This window comes from Dendropsophus ebraccatus, chromosome 2, assembly GCF_027789765.1.
Source record: "Dendropsophus ebraccatus isolate aDenEbr1 chromosome 2, aDenEbr1.pat, whole genome shotgun sequence".
NCBI lineage: Eukaryota > Metazoa > Chordata > Amphibia > Anura > Hylidae > Dendropsophus > Dendropsophus ebraccatus.
Window position 1 is genome coordinate 61,580,281 of NC_091455.1, and position 25,525 is coordinate 61,605,805.

Genomic DNA, 25,525 nt, shown 5'->3' on the forward strand with positions numbered 1-25,525 from the left:
TGCATTAGGCTGGCACAACCCCTCCGTCCCTCCTCCCCACCCTCCTCATGATTAGGAATGATCCAGGCAGATTACTTTCTATTCCCCACCTGTGTGTATAATGAACATGGGCTGGATCGTTAAAGCGTAACTGTCATTTCAGGGCCATTTTTCTGAAAACATTAAATATCAACAGTACAAGCGATTTTAAGAAACTCTGTAATAGGTTTTATGTACTAAAAGAGTTTCCTTCTGTACTGAAAAAGCAATCTCCCAGCCTCCCCCCTCACATCAGATGAAGCAGGATTTCTGTCTCCATCATGTGGCTATGGAGAGGGGAGGGGCTGTTAGGAGTGACTGAGCACGGAGCAGTCCTGCACAGCACAACACCCTGCAATCTTCTCTCAGTAAGTTCATAGATAAGCACTGACCTTTATGACCCCAGAATCCTGCGTCTTAGGTGCCCAGAGAGTCTACAAACAGCTGACCTTCATGTCACCTCTTCCTGCTCCCTCATCTCCCTCGGCCCCTCCCCCCTCCATAAGGATACAATGGAGAGAGCAGAGCCCGTCTTCACTGGCTCTTCTGTAATGAAGACGAGTTTGCCTGATAATGCACAGATAAGAAGTCAGGGGGGGGGGGGGGGGGGAGGCTGGGTGATTGCTTCTTGAGTACAGAAGGAGGCTTTTTTGGCTGATGAAACCTATTACAGTCTCAAAATCACTTATACTACTGATTTCTGCAATAAAAAAAAACATGACAGTTACGCTTTAAGACACCTGTGCAAAGCTCAAACAGCAGTAAATGTTCCTGGTTGCGCCAGCCTAATGCATATACAAATGTAAGCCCCGGCCATTAGACACAGCGCTGTAGGATTAAAGGTTGTTTTTAAAGGGAACCAATCACACAAAAATTGGCTATAAAGCTAAGGAAACGTGCTGGTAGATCAGCCAGCACGCTTCCTAACCATCCCCCTGTCCCCTCCGTCCCCTGTACATAGAGCCCGCAAAGTTAGTTTATTAGTCTCCCGGGCTCTATGCAAATTACCTTGTAAGTAGTCACGGTGGGCGGGTGTCTTCTTCAAGTAGTTACTGTCCTGGGCCGGCTCCGGCGCTGTAATCACGCCCCTCTGGGCGCGTGTAGAAAGCGCCGCATGGGGACGTCATTAGGGGGGGGGGGCGGCATTGCACGTCGGCCTGGCCAACGTCTTTACTAAGCTGCGCATTCGCAGTGCAGCCGGAGAAGACGCTGCGGTACTGCGCCTGCGCTGCATACAGCAGCGGCTTCACCCACAGTACTGCGCATGCGCAGCTTAGTAAAGACGTTGGCCAGGCCGACGTGCAATGCCGGCCCCCCCTAATGACGTCACCATGTGGCGCTTTCTACACACGCCCAGAGGGGCGTGATTACAGCGCCGGAGCCGGCCCAGGACAGTGACTACTTGAAGAAGACACCCGCCCACCGTGACTACTTGAAGAAGCCGCCCGCCCACCGTGACTACTTACAAGGTAATTTGCATAGAGCCCAGGAGACTAATAAACTAACTTTGCGGGCTCTATGTACAGGGGACGGAGGGGACAGGGGGCTGGTTAGGAAGCGTGCTGGCTGATCTACCAGCACGTTTCCTTAGCTTTATAGCCAATTTTTGTATGATTGGTTCCCTTTAAAACAATAATTGCATCACCTGCCGAACCAACCCCAGGACAGATCTTGGATTAAAAGAAGCTATCCGAAGGTACAAGGGGTTTGGGGGATCAGATTGTGGGTACAGAGTCGCTTTAAGGGCTTTTATATAGACAACAAAAAATATCTGGAGTGCTTCTTTATGTACTCACCTAATGTAAACTCGAGTATTTAGTTTGAAGACCATCACCACATGTTCATTTTAGGTATTGTATTATAATATTGTAATTCCCATGGTGTATGTTGAATCTATCCATAGGCCCCAGTTTAATAGACTGATCAAAATGAAAAGCAATTGCCTATGTAGGTGCTACGTTACTTTATAACTGCCCCTTGTCCTGACTCAAACTGATCCACTGCTGTATAATTGCATCTGTAATATGGAGGCAAAAGTATGACAGCATTACAACCAACTCAATGAGCCTTATTGAAGACGGAAAACTATTTGTTGGTTTGGTTAAATTACAATTGGCAGATCTCATAGACCTGGATAATGTAGGCTCTGAGGACTCCTAGGAATGTTCATTTACCCCAGGGGTGGGGAACCTTTTCCCTGTCGAGGGCCGGTCGGGCATTTATAAAATCATTCGAGGGCCGCATATCGTGCGCAGCAGGGTAGCGTGGGTTTGCAGCACCCGGGGCAAGGCAAAGTATTGTTCCCCTAATGCCCCTGCTATTGTAGTTAACCCTCTGTGATGCCCCTTGTACCTGATGTGAATCCTTAGTGATACCCTGTAGCCTGAGTTAACCCCCCAGTCATGTCCCTGGTAGCCTAATTACCCCCCCCCCCCCCCACACCCAATGATGCCTCTGGTAGGCCTAGTTAATCCCCCCAGTCATGTCCCTGCTAGCCTAGTTAATCCCCCCAGTTATGTCCCTGCTAGCCTAGTTAATACCCCCAGTCATGTCCCTGGTAGCCTAGTTAAGCCCCTCTGTGATGTCCGTGGTAGCCTAGTTTAGCCCCTCAGTCATGTCCCTGGTAGCCTAGATAACCCCCCAGTCATGTCCCTGGTAGCCTAGTCAGCCCCCCGTCATGTCCCTGGTAGCCTAGTTAACCCCCCAGTCATGTCCCTGGTGGCCTTCTTAACCCCCTCAGTCATGTCCCTGGTGGCCTAGTTAACCCCTCAGTCATGTCCCTGGTGGCCTAGTTAACCCCCCAGTCATGTCCCTGGTGGCCTAGTTAACCCCCCAGTCATGTCCCTTGTGGCCTAGTTAACCCCCCAGTCATGTCCCTGGTGGCCTAGTTAACCCCCCAGTCATGTCCCTGGTGGCCTTCTTAACCCCCTCAGTCATGTCCCTGGTGGCCTAGTTAACCCCCCAGTCAGGTCCCTGGTGGCCTAGTTAACCCCCCAGTCAGGTCCCTGGTTGCCTTCTTAACCTCCCAGTCAGGTCCCTGGTGGCCTTCTTAACCGCCCAGTCAGGTCCCTGGTGGCCTTCTTAACCCCCCAGTCAGGTCCCCGGTGGCCTTCTTAACCCCCCAGTCAGGTCCCTGGTGGCCTTCTTAACCCCCCCAGTCAGGTCCCTGGTGGCCTTCTTAACCCCCCATCCCCCCCAGTCATGTCCCTGGTGGCCTAGTTAATCCCCAGTGCCTGCCCCAAATAAAAAAAAAATAAACATCCCACTCACCTTTCCTCCGCTCCCACGCTATCCAGGTCCTCTTCTCCCTCCTCTTTTCTGTGCCGGTCTTCTCCTGCAGGCGGCGCGCGGTGAAATTACGTCATCGCGCGCGGCCCGCAGGAGTCACAAGACGTGCGCCGCTCTGTTGGGGAAGGAGCCGGCACAGACACAGGAAGATGCTGTGTATGCCGGCTCCTGCCTCACCACCGCGGCGCACATGACAGGAGAGCCGCAAACCGCAGAAGACGTGTGCCGCTCTGGAGGAGAAGGAGCCGGCATACACAGCGTCCTCCTGTGTCTGGTAACTGTCACAGACACAGGAGGAAGCTGTGAATGCCGGCTCCTTCTCCTCCAGAGCAGCGCATGTCACAGGGGTGCCGCGGGCCGCATCCGGAGGTGTCAGGGGCCGGATGCGGCCCGCGGGCCGTAGGTTCCCCGCCCCTGATTTACCCAATAATCCGCCCGTGTAAAAGAGCCAGCCATTAGCCGATGAACAAGCGCACTCTTTCTTAGGCTGATTGAATTTTTTGTGTGGCCATATAAATGTGTGACTGATGACAATGCATTTAAATGGCCGAACAAACGATCCATCTAGGGATTACGCAGCCCAGCAGCACAATTATAGGGGTTTTCCAATTTATTAGAGAAGGGGAGTCTGATTTTAGCTCTATAAGGTACACAGGAAGCTGCTGTCAGTAAGAGCAGTGAGTACACTTACTAAGGCCATGTTCACATGCTCTGTGACCCGGACGGTCTCTGCAAAGATCATCCCGGCCGGTACTGCAGTACTGGCCGGATTATCTTTAGGCCCGTAGAGTTCTGATGTGGGCGCATAGCATACTGTGAAGCAAGCAGCCGCTCGCTCCACAGTGTGCACTGACAGGGTTTTCTACGGCCACTATTCAATGAATAGCGGCCGCAGAAAACTGACATGTCAGTTCTTTGTGGCGCCACTTGGGATCGCGGCCGGAGCGTATACTATGTGTTACGCTCTGGCTGGGATCCTATAGAAGAACATGCAGTGTAGCTATGCATGCAAAGTAGGGCCGTTGTTGCCGATTGCAACAACGGCTGTACTTTTACGCTGTGTGAACATAGCCTAATACTGTACACTGAACAATTTTACTATAAAGTGACCAACCCCTTAAAGTTAGAAGGTTATGGTGCGTTTACACAAAACGATAATTGGCCCGATCGTACGATTAACGATGTCTGAGTAACTATTTTTTTTTTTCATAACGATCAGCGTTTATAAGGTACGATATATCGTACGGAAAATTCGTTTTGCGATCCTTAAGCCTATCTCACACATTGGTTAAATCGGCAAATGACTGTTCACACGGAACGATCTGCAAATTTTTTGCGAACGACGATCTGATAACATGTTGAAAGATCAAAATGAACGATTTCTCGTTCGTCATTTGATCGTTCGCTGCGTTTACACGTACGATTATCATTCCAATTTGATCGTTATCGCGCAAATTCGCACGATAATAGTTACGTGTAAACGCACCTTTAAGCAGCACTATATCAATCACACATCCAAAGCACATGCATGAGAAATAAGGGAAACTCAGGTAATGCTAACCAGGTTGTTACAAGTTCAACATACAAAGAAGAAAAAGCTGCACTTACTGTTGAGCTGAACATGGAATGCTTTATTGATGCAAGCAATGTTTTGCGCTACTCAGTGCTTCTACGGACCAGTAGTGCAAAATAAGCTGTTGCTCCCACCTAGCTGGTGTCTGCGGGGCACCAGTACCCTGTGCAATCCCCTGGTTGTTGTTTCTTTGTCTGTATAATAACCATGTTTATGTGATGTATGTGATTTTATATAAATAATTTTATTACATTTGTGCAATAAAGATGAATTGTGTCTTCACTTGATTGTGGTGTTGATCAATTTGCAGGATATGTATAACGGTATTGTTATGGTCTATGGCACTCCATTTTCGCAGCAGACTTTCATTCCACTGCGAGAATGTATTGTGCTATAGACTAGTAAAGATGAACTATTTAGCTCCTGACACCATGCTTACCTGTCTGTGTTCCACTGGCGCACTCCTGCATGCTTCTCTGGGTCCCTGCTTAGTAATGGCTCTCAGGCTGTCAGTGTGTAGGGACCCAGATAAGCATGCAACGCAGACAGGTAGGCATGATGTTGGGAGCTAAGTAGTTAATTTTTACACTTCTACAGCATTATCAGTATGTGGGTAGCTGCACACGTACCGTATCGCTGCATTTTTGGTGCGATTTGTACATGCGCGTTTTGATTTTCACATGAAAATCATGTGAAAATCAAAACGCGCATAAAAAAAAAAAAAAAATCGCACCAAAAACGCAGCGATACGGTACGTATGAAGGCACCCTGTCACTGGATTTCACTGCGAGAAACTTGCAGTGTTAAATCCGCTGTGAATGTTGTACATGTGAAGGCCCCCTTAGAATAGCTTCACATGTAGCCGACTGTAGCGGATTTCACACTGCCTGTTCCACAGCAAAATCCACTGCATTCCTCTATCCTGTCATCAGGGCCGGGACAAGGAGTTTTGGTGCCCTAGGCAGAGAAGGCAAATGGTGCCCCCCCCCCCCCCCCCCCAGTGTAGATTGTACACTATGCGGGGGCAGCCAGGAGGCTATACTGTATGTGGGGGCTGATACTTGGTCATCACAGGCTCTGCAGAGTATTACCACACTGCAGACTATATGGGAGAGTCCAGTATATATATTGTACCCTCTAAATATAACAGGACCATGTATGCTGTACCCCTGGCTGTAACAGGACCATGTATACTGTACCCCCTGACTGTAACAGGACCATGTATACTGTACCCCCTGACTGTAACAGGACCATGTATACTGTACCCCCTGACCGTAACAGGACCATGTATACTGTACAACCTGAATGTAACAGGACATGCATACTGTACCCCCTGACTGTAACAGGATCGTGTATACTGTACCCCCTGAGTGTTCACCAACCTGTGGCTCCCGAGCTGTGGCAGGACTGCAACTCCTATCATGCTGTGACTGTTGTAGTTTTGGAGCAGCTGGTCACCCACAGGTTGGGGAACAATATGGGAAGTGCTGTGTAAAGAGAAGCAGTGCAGGGATATGGGGCAGTGTTATATGGGGCAGACCTGTGACCTAGGTGACCTCCCTCTCCCAGCATTCCCAGCTCTTCCTGCACTCCCAGCCTTCCTACACCTAAAGAATGATGAGAGTCAGTCAGTGAACTCACCAGACAGCAGCCCAGAAGTCGGTACAGCCTCCAGCAGTCAGACAGGGAAGAGGTCACATGGTGAGGAGGAGGTGGAGCCTCTGTAGGTCCTGGCAGGTCCTGTAGGTCCTGGCAGGTCAATGATTTTTTATTTTTTTTTAAGAAATTAAAATTGCACCCCTGTAACTTACCACTAGATGGCGCCCTAGGCCATCGCCTACCCTGGCCTACCCTTTGTCCCGGACCTGCCTGTCATCTTATATGGCTTTACATACTCACAGCAGATTTTTCATTCCTTTGCGAGTATGTAAAGCCCCTTCCCACTTAACCCCCCCGCTGCCCGGCTAATACGTTACCAGCCTGCGCTCCCGCTTCCTTCTCAGGCTCCCGGCAGCCTGGTGTCCCGCTCAGCCTATCAGTGCTGATAAGGCTGGGTTCACACTGCGTTTTCAGCATACGTTTAACGGATCCGTTTTTTTTTTTTTTTATGGACAAAAAAAAGTGTCAGCAACGTTTCTGTGTCCGTCAAAAAAAAAACGGCTCTGTTTTTGATCCCTTTTTTTTATAATGGAAGTCAATGGAAAAACGGATCAAAACTGATGCACACAAATGCATCCGTGTTTTGCAATCCGTTTTTTATCCGTTTTTTTTTTGCAAAAAACTGATGAAAAAAAAAGATTGCAAAAACGCAGTGTGAACCCAGCCTAAGCACAAGAAAATGCCAAGTGCAATTAGATTTTTGGGCACATCAAATCTGGGAAAGTTGAGATCAAAAAGTCTCATAAACCCAAGCAAGGTACCCATAGAAAATACAGATCATGGAAATATTAATACCATATTTGTGAAGATCTGACGTTTTGATCACTTTTTATTGATTTTTTTTAATATATAATGTAACATAAAATCGGTAATCCGCGCACTTTTTTCCCTCTTTTCGTGTACGCCGTTCACCGATCACAAAGACGCTTGTTATATTTTAATAGATCGGACAATTACGCACACTACGGTATATTATATGTTTATCTATTTATTTATTTTTATATGTTTTATTTATATAATAGGATGGGGGGGTTATTTCAACTTTTATTGGGGGAGGGGTTTTGGGGTAGTGTAATAGTGTTTTGAACTTTTTTTTTTTTTTACACATTTGAAGTCCCTTTGGGGGACTTTTACATACAGTACTTTGATTTGTACACTGATCATTGCTATGCCATAGGCTGCAGCGTGTCATTACCGGTGAGGTCCCGGCTGCTCACTGCAGCCGGCCCCCACCTCCTATGAAGCGCGCTCCGCTCCGGAGCGCGCTTCATAGCGGGAGAAACACCCAGGACGTACAGTTACGTCCAGGGTCGTCTGGGGACAGACTTCCATGACGTAACTCTACGTCCTGGGTCGTCTAGGGGTTAAAGTAAATCTGTACCCACAATCTGACCCCCCCCCCCCCAAACCGCTTGTACCATTTGCTGCTTTTAATCCAAGATCTGTCCTGGGGTCAGTTCGTCAGGTGATGCAACTATTGTCCTGGAAAATAACTTTTAGGGTGCCTTCACACCTACCGGATCTGCAGCGGATTTTCTGCTGCGGATCTTCTGCTGCATTTGACTAAATGAATGAACACAGCATTAAATCCGCACTGTAAAATCCGCTGCGGATACGGTGTGTGAAAGCACCCTTAAAGGACAACTCCCGCGGGACCCCCCCCCCCCCAAAAAAAAACAAAAAACCAGACACCATACTCACCATCCCTCCGGTGACGATCGCCACTCCATTCGCCCGCCTCACCGTCACCGCCGTCCAGCGATGTCTCTGACTTCCGGGTCCTGGGGATGGAAAAGGCTGCCAGTTCGCTTGCGCACCGGCACCCTTTTCATTGGCTGGAGCGCATCACATGGCTTCCAGCAACCTCAGCCAATCAGGGCTGAGCAAGCTGAAAGCCATGTGATGCGCTCCAGCCAATGAAAAGGCTGCTGGTGCGCAGAGGAGGAAGAGGACCCGGACCGCCCGCCAGCTCTGACGTCGTCGTCACCAGATGCCGCCCGGGAGAAGAGGACCGTGATGATCGTAATAGGTAATGTATACATTCTTTAACTTCCGGGGGGGTCGGGGGAAGGGGGCCAGCCCGGGTATTTAACCACATTACAAAGTTATATAACTTTGTAATGTGTGTTAAATAAGCTAAAAAATTTTTTTAAAGTTGTCCTTTAAACTTGCAGCCCTGTGTCAAATTTGCCTGGTCTAGAGTACCCATGTCCTAGGATTGCGACGCCCCTCTGTCCCTCCTCCTCGCCCTCTTCATCATTAGGAATGCCTGTAGAACAATTTCTCATATTCATCACCTGTGTAAACACTGCATGTGAGCTGGATCGTTAAGGCACCTGTGCAGTGTTGAGACAGGTGATGAATATGAAAAATCCTGCCATGGGGCATTCCTCATGATGTGGAGGGTGTGGAGGAGGGATAGAGGGGTGTTGCAAACCTAGGGCATGGGTACTCTAGGCCATGCCAATTTGACATAGGGCTGCAAGTTTAAAAGTTGTTTTTTAGGACAATAACTGCATCACCTGCCAAACAGACCCCATGACAGATCTTGGAGTAAAAGCAGCTCTCTGATGGTACAAGCGGTTTGAGGGGGTCAGATTGTGCGTATAGAGTCACTTTAAGGGGCTAAATAAAGATTAAAGCGAATGTGTCGCCTTGATTACTGATTAAAACCAGATACTTTAATGTCCTTTTTCTCTCTAATCGCATTTCTAATTCTCATTATTGTGCTTGAAAAAGCACTATATTTTAATCCTCCTTCTTCTTCCAGCCATTGTTCTGCGATTAATACAGCCCAAACCGCTTTGCACACAGACTCCGTTCAAACTGCGCTTCGAAACCCTTGGCGGAGACAGGTGTGCTATCTATTTTTGGTTTGATCAGATTTGTCGTTTTTAACTAATTTTCGTTTAAAGACCCCTAATTTCCCACTGAAAATAATGGCCCATTGGAAATAATGGCCACACTCTAAACGCTAACAGCCAATCACAGAAAATATGCAAATAGCTATAGCAGCCAATAGAAATTCTAAGGTCTTGTCAGTCAATGCCTCACAACATCCACACAGTCACATGTCCACTATTGGCCAATAGAAGATGTAGAAGATGGAAGGTCCTTAACAATTTTCTCTCACTGACATGAGTAAGATTGTCACGGTAACCGAGCAATGATCTTTACCATTATAAGTGGCAGAGTTCAGTGAGTGATGTAGTAGAGCCGAAACCTGCATGACGTAGCAGAGGTCAGTCAGTAAAGTAGCAAAGCAGAGGGGACTGTATCAAAGTCGCTAGTCGCACTTTGTCGCTACGCAAGTCGCTCTTAAAGGGACTGTATCAAAGTTAGTCTTTAATGATCATCAGTGATGTCAACGATGATGTTGTCAATAAAGTTATCATTGTTGTCACAATGATTGTCAACAGTGATGTCATCGATGATGTCATCACTAATCGATGATGTCATCAGTGATGTCAACGATGATGATGTTGATAAAGTTATCATTGTTATCAATCATTGTCATCAGTGATGTCATTGATAATGTCATCAGTGATGTCATTGATGATGTCATCAGTTATGTCATTGATGTTATTGATGATGTCATCACTTTTCAATGATGTCATCGATGATGTCAACGATGTTGTCAATAAAGTTGTTGTTGTCAATCATTGTCATCAGTGATGTCATCAAAATTGTCATCGATGATGTCATCTGTGATGTAATCACTACTCAATGATGTCATCAGGGATGTCAACGGTGATGTTGTCAATAAAGTTATCATTGTTGTCAATGATTGTTATCAGTGATGTCGTCAGTGATGTCATTGAAGATGTCAACAATATTTGATGATATCACTATTCGATGATGTCAACGATAACGTTTTCATTGTTGTCAATCATTGTCATCAGTGATGTCATTGATGATGTCATCAGTGATGTCATTGATGATGTTATTGATGTCATCACTATTCATTGATGTCATCGATGATGTCAACGATGTTGTCGATAAAGTTATCATTGTTGTCAATCATTGTCATCAGTGAGGTCATTGATGATGTCATCGATGATGTCATCAGTGATCTTATCACTACTCGATGATGTCAACAGTGATGTCATTGATGATGGCATCAGTGATGTCATCGATGATGTCAATGATGTTATTAATGTCATCACTATTCATTGATGTCATCGATGATGTCCTCAGTGATGTCATCACTACTCGATGATGTCAACGGTGATGTCGTTGATAAAGTTATCATTGTTTTCAATTATTGTTATCCGTGATTTCATCAATGATGTCTACGATTATACTATTACTGATGTCATTATAGTGCTTAAAAAAGCACTATATTGTAATCTGTATTCTTCTTCCAGCCATTGTTCTGCGATTAATAAAGCCCGAACCTCTTTGCTCATAGACTCCGTTCAAATTGCGCTTCAAATCCCTCGGCGGAGACAGGTGTGCTATCTATTTTTGGTTTTGATCGGATTTGTCATTTTCAACAAATTTACGTTTAAAGAACCCTAATTTCCCATAGAAAATAATGGCTCATTGGAAATAATGGCCACACTGTATACGCTAACAGCCAATCACAGCACATATGTAAATAGCTGAAATATAGCAGACAATAGAAAATCTAAGGTCTTGTCAGTCAATGCCTCACAACATCCACACAGTCACATGTCCACTATTGGCCAATAGAAGATGTAGAAGATGGAAGATTGTCACGGTAACCGAGCAATGATCTTTACCATTATAAGTAGCAGGGGTCAGTCAGTGATGTAGTAGAGCCGATACCTGCATGACAAAGCAGAGGTCAATCAGTAAAGTAGCAAAGTAGAGGGGACAAGATCCAAGTCGCTCTTAAAAGGACTGTACCAAAGCTGCTGTTAAAGAGACTGTACCAAAGTTACTCTTTGATGATCATCAGTGATGTCAACGATGATGTTGTCGATAAAGTTATCATTGTTGTCAATGTCATCAGTGATGTCATTGATGATGTCATTGGTGATGTTATTAGTGATGTCATCGATTATGTCATCACTATTAGATGATGTCAACGATGATGTTGTCGATAAAGTTATCATTGTTGTCAATGATTGTTATCAGTTATGTTGTCAATGATGTCTACGATTATACTATTAATGAAGTCGTTATATTGCTTGAAAAAGCACTATATTGTAATCTGTATTCTTCTTCTTAATTTTTTTCTTCTTCTTCTTCTTCTTCTTCCAGTCATTCCTCTGCGATAAATAATACAGCCTGAAATGCTTTGTGCACAGATTCCGTTCATACTGCGTTTAGAAGCCCTCGACGGTGACAGGTGTGCTATCTATTTTTGGTTCCGATCAGATTTGTAGTTTTTAAGAAATTTACTTTTAAAACCCCTAATTTCCCATAGAAAATAATGGTCCATTGGAAATAATGGCCACACTCTCACCGCTAAAAGCCAATCACAGCACATATGCAAATAGCTGAAATATAGCAGCCAATAGAAATTCTAAGGTCTAGTCAGTGAATGCCTCAAATCATCCACACAGTCACATGTCCACTATTGGCCAATAGAAGATGTAGAAGATGGAAGGTCCTTAAAGGGGTTATCCAGCGCTACAAAAACATGGCCACTTTTCCCCCTACTCTTGTCTCCAGTTCAGGTGCGGTTTGCAATTAAGCTCCATTTACTTCAATGGAACTGAGTTTCAAAACCCCGCCCAAGCTGGAGACAAGAGAGGGGGAAAAGTGGCCATGTTTTTGTAGCGCTGGATAACCCCTTTAACGATTTTGTCTCACTGACATAAGTAAGATTGTCATGGTAACCAAGCAATGATCTTTACCATTATAAGTAGCAGAGGTCAGTCAGTGATGTAGTAGAGCCGATAACCGCATGACGTAGCAGAGGTCAGTCAGTAAAGTAGCAGAACTGAGGGGACGGTACCCAAGTCGCTCTTAGAGTACAAACCCACTTGACGTATTTGCTGCGTGAATCAGTCTTAAAAATAAGCAGGCAAAACGCAGGTTGGCTTTATACAATTGTTCTGCCTTAAAATACGCAATTGCGTATTTTTGAAGCGTGAAGCTACATGCGTTTTTCGCACAGGTTGTTAACAACTGATGCTTTGTAACAACAAGCTTCACGCTTCAAAAATACGCAATTGCGTATTTTAAGGCAGAACAATCATATAAAGCCAACCTGCGTTTTGCCTGCTTATTTTTAAGACTGATTCACGCAGCAAATACGTCAAGTGGGTTTGTACCCTTAAAGGGGCATTACTCGAGCCGCTCTTAACCCCTTAGGGACCAAGCCTATTTGGGCCTTAAAGGGGTATTCCCCCCCAAAAGCAAAAAAAATTTAATGCCCCCAAACCTAGCTATTCTTACTCACCAAGTCTCCCCGAGTATTTTGAGCCGTCTCCCATCTTTCAAGCTGCTGCTATTCCTGAGTTACAAGTTTTTCTAAAAGATGGTCTATAATCAAGTCAGGAAACTACATTTCCCATCATGCAATGCTTCTGTCTGATGATGAAGTAGCAGAGCTGAGATGGTGATGGCGTAGCAGAACTGAGATGATGATGGCGGCGTAGCAGAGCTGAGATGGTGATGGCGTAGCAGAACTGAGATGATGATGGCGGCGTAGCAGAGCTAAGATGTTGATGGCGTAGCAGAACTGAGATGGTGCAGCAGAGCTGAGATGGTGATGGCGTAGCAGAGCTGAGATGGTGCAGCAGAGCTGAGATGGTGATGGCATAGCAGAGCTGAGATGGTGCAGCAGAGCTGAGATGGTGATGGCATAGCAGAGCTAAGATGGTGATGGCATAGCAGAGCTAAGATGGTGATGGCATAGCAGAGCTAAGATGGTGATGGCATAGCAGAGCTGAGATGGTGATGGCATAGCAGAGCTGAGATGGTGATGGTGCAGCAGAGCTGAGATGGTGATGGCATAGCAGAGCTGAGATGGTGATGGCATGGCAGAGCTGAGATGGTGATGGCATGGCAGAGCTGAGATGGTGTAGCAGAGCTGAGATGGTGATGGCATAGCAGAGCTGAGATGGTGATGGCATAGCAGAGCTGAGATGGTGATGGCATAGCAGAGCTGAGATGGTGAGATGGTGCAGCAGAGCTGAGATGGTGATGGCATAGCAGAGCTGAGATGGTGATGGCATAGCAGAGCTGAGATGGTGATGGCATAGCAGAGCTGAGATGGTGATGGCATAGCAGAGCTGAGATGGTGAGATGGTGCAGCAGAGCTGAGATGGTGATGGCATGGCAGAGCTGAGATGGTGCAGCAGAGCTGAGATGGTGATGGCATAGCAGAGCTGAGATGGTGATGGCATAGCAGAGCTGAGATGGTGATGGCATAGCAGAGCTGAGATGGTGATGGCATAGCAGAGCTGAGATGGTGCAGCAGAGCTGAGATGGTGATGGCATAGCAGAGCTGAGATGGTGATGGCATAGCAGAGCTGAGATGGTGATGGCATAGCAGAGCTGAGATGGTGATGGCATAGCAGAGCTGAGATGGTGATGGCATAGCAGAGCTGAGATGCTGATGGCATAGCAGAGTTGAGATGGTGCAGCAGAATTGAGCTGAACGCCATTCGTGAGCTGCGGGGGGCCACAGGTGAGAGGGAGGGCGATGAGGGGACAGTGGGCCGCGGGTGACCGGGGGGGGGGGGGGGGGGGGGGGCGTACAGTTAGCCGCGGGTGACCGGGGGTGGGGAGACGTACAGTCGACAGCCACGGGTGAACCGGCACTTACCGGCAGCTGACAGCAAGTGAGTGACGAACGACGGGGGGGCGGTGTGGCATCGGTAAGAGGCCCCACATCGCCAGTGACGGACGGGCGGTGCGGGGTGGGACAGTGAGCCGTGGTAAGCGCAGCTTGAGGGGGTGCCGGGGGACAGTGAGCCATGGGGGGGGGGGGGGGTGCCACCGGTAAGCGCGGCAGGGTGCTGCGGGCGACAAGGCTTACGGGGGGTGCCGTCAGGGGTCACAGTCAGGGGGTGAGCTCTGGGGCTTTGGGGGTCGGGCACACGGTACCGGTGACTGGGGTGGCTGCTGTTAGAGAAGGAGACAGTGACAGCTTCACTGATCAGTCTCCCTCTCTAACAGCAGCCACTGCCGTCCTCCTTCACTTCAGATTGGCTGGGTTAGAAGTGCTAACCTGGCCCATTGAAGAGAAGGAGGACACGTGATGCCGTCTCAGAGGGTGGGGGCCAGGAGCAGGGAGCGTGTCGGAGTGGACTGAGGTCTGATGATTCTATGCAATCCATGGGGGTGAATGTACCTAGATAACAGCAAAACTGTGCAGAATCCATAATAACTTTATATTGGAAAGATGAAAAGCTACGGGTGGGCAACGTATTAATGCAAAAATAATTTTGGGGGGAATACCCCTTTAATGACCAGGCTCATTTTTCAAAATCTGACCTGTCTCACTTTATGCGCTTATAGCTCAGTGATGCTTTAACGTATGCTAGCGATTCTGAGATTGTTTTTTCCTAACATATTGTACTTTATGCAAGTGGCAAAATTTGGTCCCTGTCTTGTGACAGAGCTGGTTTTGGGCGTATTTTTTGCGGGAAGATCTGTAGTTTCTATTGATACCAAGTTTTATATGTATATGACTTTTTGATCTCTTTTATAACGTATTTTCTAAAACAGATTGATAAAATACTGCTATTCTGGTACTGTTTTTTTTATTTATTTTTTTTACAGCGTGTGTCGTGCTGTGTAATTATTGATATAGTTTTATAGATTGGGTCGTTACGGACATGGCAATACCAAATATGTATAGGATTTGTGTTTTTGATCACTTTTATGTCACGTTTTATTGTGTATGGGGAATGTAATGCATCTTTATTATTGGGGGGGGGGGCTGGGGGGGCTGTGTTGTGTTTGGTGCACACTTTTTTCACTTTTTTTTTTACTTTTACACTAGTGTACATTACTGTACACTAGTGTAAAATACTTTGATCACTGATACAATACACTGCAGTACCTGATGTACTGCAATGTATTGTATTGTATCATGCCTCATGCTGACAGGCAATAGCCACGGCCACCCCTGTCAGCATGAGGCATCTCCATGGTGACCCCGGGGACCTTCATTAGGACCCCGGGATCACCATGGAGACATCGGAGGACGGACGGCGCCGCAGGACATCGCGATCGCGTAAGTTACCCACGGCGCCGTCCGGGATCCACCGGGAACCTTTAGATGCCGCTGTCATGGTTTGACAGCGGCATTTAACGGGTTAAACTGCTCGGAGCGGAGAATCCTCCGCTCCGGGCAGTTACAGGAGGGTGTCAGAGGTCAGTGTGCAGCCGCCGCCGGGCGGTAATTTATTCCGATGCGTCCGGCGTTAAAAGGCGTACGCATCGGAATAAAGCCCATTAGTGGCCGCCGTGAATATGCGTGCGGCGGTCACTAAGGGGTTAAAGGGACGTTACCCAAGCCGCTCTTAAATTGACGTTAACCAAGCCGCTCTTAAAGGGACGTTACCCAAGTCGCTCTTAAAGGGACGTTACCCAAGTCGCTCTTAAAGGGACGTTACCCAAGTCGCTCTTAAAGGGACGTTACCCAAGTCGCTCTTAAAGGGACGATACCCAAGTCGCTCTTAAAGGGGCAATACCCAAGCTGCTCTTGGAGGGACAGTATCCGAGTCGCTCTTAAAGGGATGATACCCAGGTCGCTTTTAAAGGGACGGTACCCAAGTCGCTTTTAAAGGGACGGTACCCAAGTCGCTTTTAAAGGGTCAGAACTCCAAAATTGCTCCTTCAGGGACTATACCAAAGTTGCTCTTAAAGGATCTGTACAAAATTTGCTCTTAAAGGGACTGTACCAAATTTGCTCCTAAAGGGACTGTACCAAAGTCATTCTTAAAGGGAGGGTATCAGAGGTTAAAGTTTCTCTTAAAGGTACATCACTGTTAAAAGGGGCGCTTTTTTCAAGCACTATGTATTTCCCTGGAAATGCAAATCTAGTTTGCTAATTGTAATCTTTTAAATGTTATTTTTAGTACAGTATTATCATATGAGGGCAGCCATCTTGCCTGAGCTGTTTTTAAAAGTATTTAGGGATATGTAGAGGCAAACCACATGGCCGTAAGCACAATATAATGGTCCAGCCCCTGTTCAAATGAATAGAGTTTTCTAGGCATGCTTTGTGACCTCTGCCGGGGCATGCAGGAAGTAGAGACTGATCTCTGAACATCTGTTATTGCTGAGGTCTTGTGTTATCTATACACTGGAGTCACCTTTAACCCCCTTGCCGCAAAATGACGTTCCTGGAACGTCATGAAAAGCAGGTAGTTCCTGCAACATGACGTTCCAGGAATGTCATGCTTTCCCTGCCTCCCCCCGTTGTCCCTAAGTGAGATCGGGCAGCAGGAGGAGGCTGTGTCACACAGCATCCTCCTGCTGCCACTGCCCGGAGGGGAGCCGTGCTACCCCCTGGACAGGTAATCCCATAGATGCCGCGGTTGATGCGACCGCAGCGTCTATGGGGAGATTCAGTGGTCCCGCCAATTGGGTGGCGGGAGGATGCTGCAGCACGTTGCCTCCTACCGCCGCCACTGCCGATTCTTCCCCCGGCCCATTCCACCTCCCAGATCGCACCCCCCCCCATCTCCCTCCCCGTGGTCCGCCTCCCCGATCTGCGTCCCCCCGGATCTCCCTCCCTTGCTCCGTCTCCCCCCATCCCCCCCGTATCCCCGTGCTCCTCGCCCCCCCCCCCATCTCCCCCCTGGCCCGTTGCTAAATAGTGTTTTTTATTCGTACCACCTCATAAAAAAATGAAATAAAAAATTATCAGGGTGTCACATGTCCCCCAGAATGGTACTGATGGAAATGTCAACTTGTCTTGCACAAATACTTTGGCATCCCAAAGCCTCTGTGACATGATATAATGGCTATAAAAAACCCAGAAATAAGATAAGACCCCAAAAATACACAAGGCTTCTGTAATTTCTGCGGCCTGTGGTGGGGTCAGGTGATGCACTGCGGCCACATATGGGAGATTTCTAGAAACATTGAAACATGGGGAATAAATAGTGAGTGGTATTTCTCTGTTAGTATTTGCTGTGTTAGAGAAAAAAAATGGATTAAAATAGAATATTTGCCAAAAAAATGAAAATTTTAAATTTACCCTCCAACTTGCTTAAATTTCTGCGAAACATCTAAAGGGTTAATAAACTTATGAAATGTTACTTTGAATACTTTGAGGGGTGCAGTTTTTACAGTGGAGGGATTTATGGGGGTAACTAACATACAGGCCCCACAAATCCACTTCAGAACTGAACTAGTTCCTAAAAAAATCTGAATTTAAAATTTTCCTGAAAATTGGAAAAATCACTGCAAAAGCCCTCTAACATCCTAAAAAGTAAAAGGACGTTCACCAAATGACGTCACCATAAAGCAGACATGTTGTAGATGTTGCAGTAATAATTAGTTTATGCGGCAGGACTATTTTTCTCAGAAAAAAGAGAATTTTGAATATAAAGCATTGTAACTTTTTCTAATTTTTGTGCAATTTTTTTTTTTTTTTTTTTATAAAACTACTGAGTGTATCAACCAAAGTGTACCACAAACATAAAGAGGAATATGTCACGAAAAAACTATCTCAGAAAAACCACGATAGTTAAAAGCATTGCAGAGTTATAACTATATAAGGACAGGTCAGATTTGAAAAATAGGCCCTGGGCATTAAGGCCAAAACAGGCTGAAGAGGCAAGGGGTTAAAGCGACTCTTTACCCACAATCTGACCCCCCCAAACCACTTGTACCTTCAGATAGCTGCTTTTAATCCAAGATCTGTCCTAGGATCAGTTTGGCAGGTGATGCAGTTATTGTCCTAAAAAACAACCTTTAAAACTGGCCCAACAGGCGTGGCCTAGATTGTGTATGCATTGGGCTGGCACAACCTCTCTGTCCCTCCTCCCCTCCCTCCTCATCATTAGGAATGCTCCAGGCAGATTGTCTCCTATTCCTCAGCTGTGTGAGCGCGGCACATGGGCTGGATCGTTAAGGAACCTGTGCAGTGTTCAGACAGGAGTAAATGTTTCAGTGGCATTCCTAATAATGAAGAGGGTGGGGAGGAGGGACGGAGGGGGTGGTGCTAAGTTAGGGCACAGATACTCTCATTTAGCATGGGCTGCAAGTTAAAAGTAATTTTTTATGACAAGAACTGCATCACCTGCCGAACGGACCACAGGACAGATCTTGGATTAAAAGCAGCTATCTGATGCTACAAGTGGTTTGGGGGGGTCAGATTGTGGGTACAGAGTCACTTTAAGGGTGCCTTCACACCTACCGTATCGCAGCAGAAAATCCGCTGCGGATCCGCAGCAGATTTAACTGAATGAATGAGGACAGCATTAAATACGCACTGTCAAATCCGCTGCGGATCCGCAGCAGATTTGTAAGTGCGGATTTGATGCTGTGTTCATTCATTTAGTTAAATCTGCTGCGGATCTGCAGCGGATTTTTTTGCTGCGATACAGTAGGTGTGAAGGCACCCTAACTGTAAATGTAAAAAGTTGACTCCATCGAGCCCTTGAGAAATCCTGCGCATGTGCCATGGTGTCTCATAGTGGCTTGCAAATGAGTGAGCTGGAGGGTGGGGATAAGAAGCAAAGATGTGGTTTGGCCCTAGAGCTCTGAAGACCCTAGGCCACGCCTCCCTGACACTTCAATTCCAACATTATAGAGAGGCAGACATTTTTCACAGGTAATTCCGAGGTGTATGTAACAATGCCAGTGGTTTTACATGCACTTTGCCGGTCACAGATTCACTTTAACTTGATATAAACAATATGTCATTTTTGGACAACACATTCCCTTTAAGCATTACACACGTGGAACAGTTGTGAAACATTATAACATTTATCACCATTATAAAGATATGTTGTCTCTCAGTAAATGAGGCAATCAGCCACTACATAGCTAGTACTGCTCTCCGCTCAGTAGTAGGTACAATAGTATTTAGTAATTCTTTGTGATTTAAAGGGTTTTGTGATCAGCAGAAAAATCTCTTTAAATCACAAAGCATTGCAAGATACTACAAAAAGTATTACTTAGCTTGTTTACAGGGACTGCAGAAGTGGCAGACAACATGCTGGGCAGACTAGAATTGCCATTTGTTCCTTAGCCCACCTCCGTCCCATGCCCAGTAACTGCAGACGTGGCTGGGTTCTCGTAGGAGCTTCTTCCATGTTACACCTACAATATATGAAGCTTCCACTAATATTACTGTCCCTTTAAATCTCGCGCGGCTTTGAACGTAACATCAGCGACCGTAGCCTCACAGCCGTCAGCCAATCACTTCTCTGCTGCATTAAATGACATGACGTCACCTAGAGGGCGGGGATAGACGCGATGTTTGGCCGGTTACTATGGAGACCTCCCAATCGCTGCGCCTGTACCCGGTGCTTCCGTGAAGCGAGCAGGTATGGTCCGCGATCCCCGACATTGTTCATATACGTATCATCCATTCCCTGTACCTGCAGTGATAGGTGGTAATACAGCTCAGTGTCGGTGAGATTATCTGTATAATGCAGCGCGCGATATGCAGCGACCCCTGGCGGCATCGCTGTGTATGTTCACGTGATCTCTATAATAAACTCTATAGTTCTATTCCGGCTGTTCTGTCCTGGAATCTATACCTGTTAGTGTGAACATTGGCTAATGGTTAGCGCTACAGAGCTAAATTGAGCCACCAAAATATTTGCAATTTTCCTTTGGCTTTCTGTTGCACAACTTTATTACAGTTACAATTTGGCTGTAAAAAGGGACAAAATAGCCAAATCCAAGAAGTCACAAGCAGGGGGCAGTCACACGTGAGGCCTGCAACCACTGTGATGTCACGCTTACATCATATCGCAATCACACGGACAGTCATCAGCTGTAGCGTCTCATTGTGGCGCTGTAATCTGCATGTCTTATAACCTAAGCTGTCATGTAGCCCGAGCCTAGAGGAGGATGTGATCACATAGTGATGTAGCCCGAGCCTAGAGGAGGATGTGATCACATAGTGATGTAGCCCGAGCCTAGAGGAGGATGTGATCACATAGTGATGTAGCCCGAGCCTAGAGGAGGATGTGATCACATAGTGATGTAGCCCGAGCCTAGAGGAGGATGTGATCACATAGTGATGTAGCCCGAGCCTAGAGGAGGATGTGATCACATAGTGATGTAGCCCGAGCCTAGAGGAGGATGTGATCACATAGTGATGTAGCCCGAGCCTAGAGGACGATGTGATCACATAGTGATGTAACCCAGAGCCTAGAGGAGGATGTGATCACATAGTGATGTAGCCCGAGCCTAGAGGAGGATGTGATCACATAGTGATGTAGCCCGAGCCTAGAGGAGGATGTGATCACATAGTGATGTAGCCCGAGCCTAGAGGAGGATGTGATCATATAGTGCTTGTATGGGGCCTTCTAAACAGTCCCGATATATATGTTGCAGTGAAATGATAGAATTAGGGATTTGTTCAAATCACTAAGGGAGCAAATCCCGGAAAATGGTGAAATGCCTGCGCCGTTCCATCATTTTCCTAGGAAATTGATCAAATCATAGACTCCTTTCAGGGAAATGATGGAATGAACTCTATCATTCCCCCCCCAACATAGAATTCACTTACCGTATCACCTCTGCTTCCCCCGGCCTGTCCACTCTGCTCCTTGTCTGCCTCCGCCGCCTCTCTGCTCCCCGTTCCGCTCATTTCCCTTGCTACATGCCTCATTCTCCCCCAGCTGGAGGTGTGCCGCTCCACTCCCCCGTCCGCCCCGCCACCATATGCCTGCCGGGAAGAGGTGTGCCGCTCTGCTCCCCCCGTCCGCCTCCACTGCCATATGCCTGTCGGGGAGGTGTGCCGCTCTGCTCCCCCTGTCTGCCTCTGTTGCCGTATGCCTGCCGGGAGTTCCCGTCTGGCCCCTGCCGGCATATGTCTGCTGGGGAGGCGTGCCGCTCTGCTCCCCTGTCCGCCGCCATATGCCTGTCAGGAGTTCCTGTCTGCCCCCCGCCACCATATGCCTGCCGGTAGGGGTGCCGCTCTGCTCCCCCATCCGCCTCCGCTGCCAAACATACAGCCGGGCGACTCCTCGATCGTTCATTTCGTCATTTCCCTGAAAGGGGTCAGTGATTTAATCAAATCCCTAGGGAAATGATGGAACAGAGTGTTCATTTCATTATTTCCCGGGATTTGATCAATTTCCTTTTACACCGACCGAGAGCGGGAGTGATGAACCAACAAAACACAGTAATCACTAAACTCAAGGAGATAAGTGAAAAAATTCCAATGAAGTACTTAATAAAGAGTCTCCACTGATGCCCCCCTAAAATTTAAATATGCAAAACAAGAGTCTGTGGAGCCTCGATTGCGAATCTCAAAACACGGGAATAGCCAGATATCCCGAGCCTGTTACCACAGGGTGCCTCTATGATGGGGAGAGCACCACACCAACCTGATAGATAGCCTCTTAAGACCCACTCGATTGAGTGGCCCCTTTTTTTTCAAAATCTAACTCAAGGTACGAGTATTGCGATATGACAAGGGCTTGCAAAATCCATCCACAGACAGCCGTTTCGGGGTATTTGCCCCTCGTCCTCGTCAGTGTGGGGTAGGATTCTGGCTGGTTGGGGCAATGACAAATCAACCAACAAAACACAGTAATCACTGAATTCAAGGAGATTAGTAAAAAAAAATTCCAATGAAGTACTCAATCAATAGGCTCCACTGATGCCCCTATGCACCCTTCCTATTGTCAGGATGGTATCTTTGCAGAGCATTATGCGCCCCTCGGCTCGTGCTGTGCGGCCGAGAAGGCGCTGATATTCTTGTCTTCTGTTTCTGTGTTTTTGTTTGCAATGTGTGAACTCTGGTTTATATGTTGGGAGACACACCCGACTTCACCTGCTGAGGTCTGTCTGGCCATGTCATGGTTAATCTGTGTTCTGGTTCTGCTGTGACTGACAGGTCTTCCTGCCAGTGGATCTGTTTTATTCTCAGGTGTCTGTGCTTGGAGATCAGGGGGATGGTCCAATTACGTTCTTGATCAGAACCCTGGCCTCCTATATAACTACCTCAGTCTCTACACTCATTGCTGGTTATTGACTTAGTCTCTGCCTGCTTGTGGATTCTGATTCTTTGCATCTCCTGACTACTGCTTTGTATCTCTGACCTCCCTTGCTTGCTGCCTGCCCCTGATCATATTGCCTGTTTTCTGATTTCGCCTTTGGATCCTGATTTTGTACTTTTGCTGCCCGACTGTTGTGACCCGGATTGTGGACTTTTCTTCATTGTGTTTGTCTGTCTGTTTTGTATTTGTGTCCCACCTAGCCACTGCAGGGATTGCCGCCCAGTTGCTCGCCGCCATCTTAGGGCGGATTGTGGCAAGTAGGTAGAGGACAGTGGGCGTGGCTGAGCTTAGGGCTCACTGTCTTGTCTTTTCCTGCTGTCTGGTTCCTAACACCTATCTTTGCTATCTTTCATGTTGACTGATCGTTGCCTTCTATTACACGAAGTGATTATCGGCCAAAATGGCAGATAATCGTCCAAATATGGCCGATTACCGCTTTGTGTAATAGGGCATTAACTCATCTCTTTAACCTCTTAAGGACATATGACGTACCCGTACGTCATATGTCCCCAGGAGGTGTTCAGAGCGAGGCCCCGCGGCGACCCCGCTCTGAACCGACGCAATCCCGGGTGCCGCGTGTAGCCCGGGATCGCGGCTATTAGCGGGCACGGTCTGATCGCCGTGCCCGCTAATCAAGTAATCGGAGGCAGCTGTCAAAGTTGACAGTTGCCTCCGATTACTGGAGGCAGCCGCTCCCTGGTGTCTAGTGGGGGAGATCGCTCCTCCGCGAAGTTGTCCCGGAGGAGCGATCTCAGTGTCTGCAGCCGGCCAGGGTCCGCTCCAAGATGGTGCCAACCCCGGCTCAGCACTCGTTTGTTTTCGGCTGCAGCAGCCGAAAGCAAACGAGTGCCGGTCTCATTGATCTTTGCTGTATAAGTATACAGCAAAGATCTCAATGAGAGATCAAAGTGTATATACTAGAAGTCCCCCAGGGGGGCTTCTAGTATATGTGTAAAAAAAAAAAAAGTATTGTTATTAGTAAAAATCCCCCTCCCCTAATAAAAGTCTGAATCACCCCCCTTTTCCCATGTTTTGAATAAAAGTAAATAAATAAATAAACATGTTTGCTATCGCCGCGTACGTAATCGCCCGAACTGTTAATTAATCACATTCCTGATCTCACACGGTAAATGGCGTAAGCGCAAAAATATCCCAAAGTGCAAAATTGCGCATTTTTGGTTGCATCAAATCCAGAAAAAATTTAATAAAAAAAGATCAAAAAGTCATATATGCGCAGTCAAGGTACCGATAGAAAGAACACATCATGGCGCAAAAAATGACACCTGACACAGCCCCATAGACCAAAGGATAAAAGCGTTATAAGCATGGGAATAGAGCAATTTTAAAAGGGTAGTGCGGCGCTAAAAAATTATTCACAGAATAACACACATTACAAAGTTATACAACTTTGTAATGTATGTTATGTCTGTGAATCGCTCCCTTCCCAGTGTCCCACTACCCCCGCACGTGTACCCGGAAGTGTGTAGTGCATTATAAATTACCTGATCCGTGTCGAGGCCGTCCGCCATCTTGTGCCAAACGTCATCTTCGGACGGACGGCCGAATCCCTGCTGCCGTCCCCCCCTCCGCCGTATCATAACTGTGCTCAGCCGCGATTGGCTGAGCACAGTTATGCTCAGCCAATTGCGGCTGAGCAGATGATGACGCGGCCGCGGGGGTGGTGGGACACGGGGAAGGGGGCGATTCACAGACATAACATACATTTCAAAGTTGTAATGTGTATTATTCTGTAAATAATTTTTTTGCGCCGCACTACCCCTTTAAGGAACGTATATTTGTTAACAATGGTTTGAATTTTTTACAGGCCATCAGATAAAAGAAAAGTTATACATGTTATATATCGTTTTACCCCAGGGCGAATGGCGTAAAAACACAGTCCCCCCCAAATAAAAGAAATGCCTTTTTTTTGTTCAATTTCACCACACTTTGAATTTTTTCTGGTTTCACAGTAAACTTTATGCAAAAATTCAGCTTGTCATTGCAAAGTACAATGAGTGACACAAAAAATAAGGGCTCATGTGGGTTTCTAGGTGGAAAAATGCAAGTGCTATGGACTTTTAAACACAAGGAGGAAAAACGCAAAAACAAAAATTGGCCCCATCCTTAAAGGGTTAATCTATCACTAACCACAGACATTTTTCCCACTTCATTCAAACACATAACCATCACACCAAAAAAACAGCCCTTGACATGTCCTCCTTGTCCATCTCCTGGCTCACCTCACTTCTTCCCTTTACCTTAAAACTTCTTGATTTCTAACTTTCTTCCCACTTTTTATCCTACTCACGTTTCCACCACCTACAGTCTGGCTTCTGCTCCCACCACTACATGGATGCTGTCCTCACCAAAGTGGCCAGTAATCTGATAGCAACCAACACCCCGTGCCAACACTCTATTCCCTCCACCTACAAACTCATTCATCCCTTGGTGTCACTGGATCTGCCCTCTCCTGGATCTCATCTTACCTCTCCAACTGCACATTCAGCATCTCCCACTTGCACACCACCTCCTCATCTCACCCCCTTGCTGTTGGCATCCCTCAAGGCTCCGTTCTCCGTCGGACAAGTGTGCTCGAGATTCGCTCATCTCTAGTTACAAGCAATTGGTGCATTATTTTCTTCCTCATGAACCCATAAGACATCAATGGGGGAAGTGCACTGGATGTCATTTTTTTCATGTATATGTAACATACATCTAGGGAGGTTTATTACTATAGTTGTTTATATAAATTCTTTTTGCTGTTTTTTTTCTTTTTTGTTTTTGGCTACCTGGTAGGCCTTTTTCATTATACATATATGTTTGATTCTAAAGTGAGGGGGCTGTTAGCGTCTTTTTA

General features: G+C 46.8%; 1 protein-coding gene across 4 annotated transcripts in view; it reads left to right on the forward strand.

Moving 5' to 3' along the window:
- The window catches only part of CCDC178 (coiled-coil domain containing 178), a 272,005-nt gene that overhangs the window by 331 nt on the left and 246,149 nt on the right, over window positions 1-25,525 (forward strand). Inside the window, exons 1-2 of one of the 4 annotated variants that reach the window (XM_069957652.1) lie at window positions 9,379-9,393; window positions 11,768-11,855. The gene's annotated coding sequence lies outside the window, so the exon portion shown is untranslated. Of the gene's footprint in view, window positions 1-9,378; window positions 9,394-10,936; window positions 10,991-11,767; window positions 11,856-19,890; window positions 19,975-25,525 lie in introns of those variants that run through there. The other 3 variants (XM_069957653.1, XM_069957651.1, XM_069957650.1) reach the window with 3 other exon arrangements.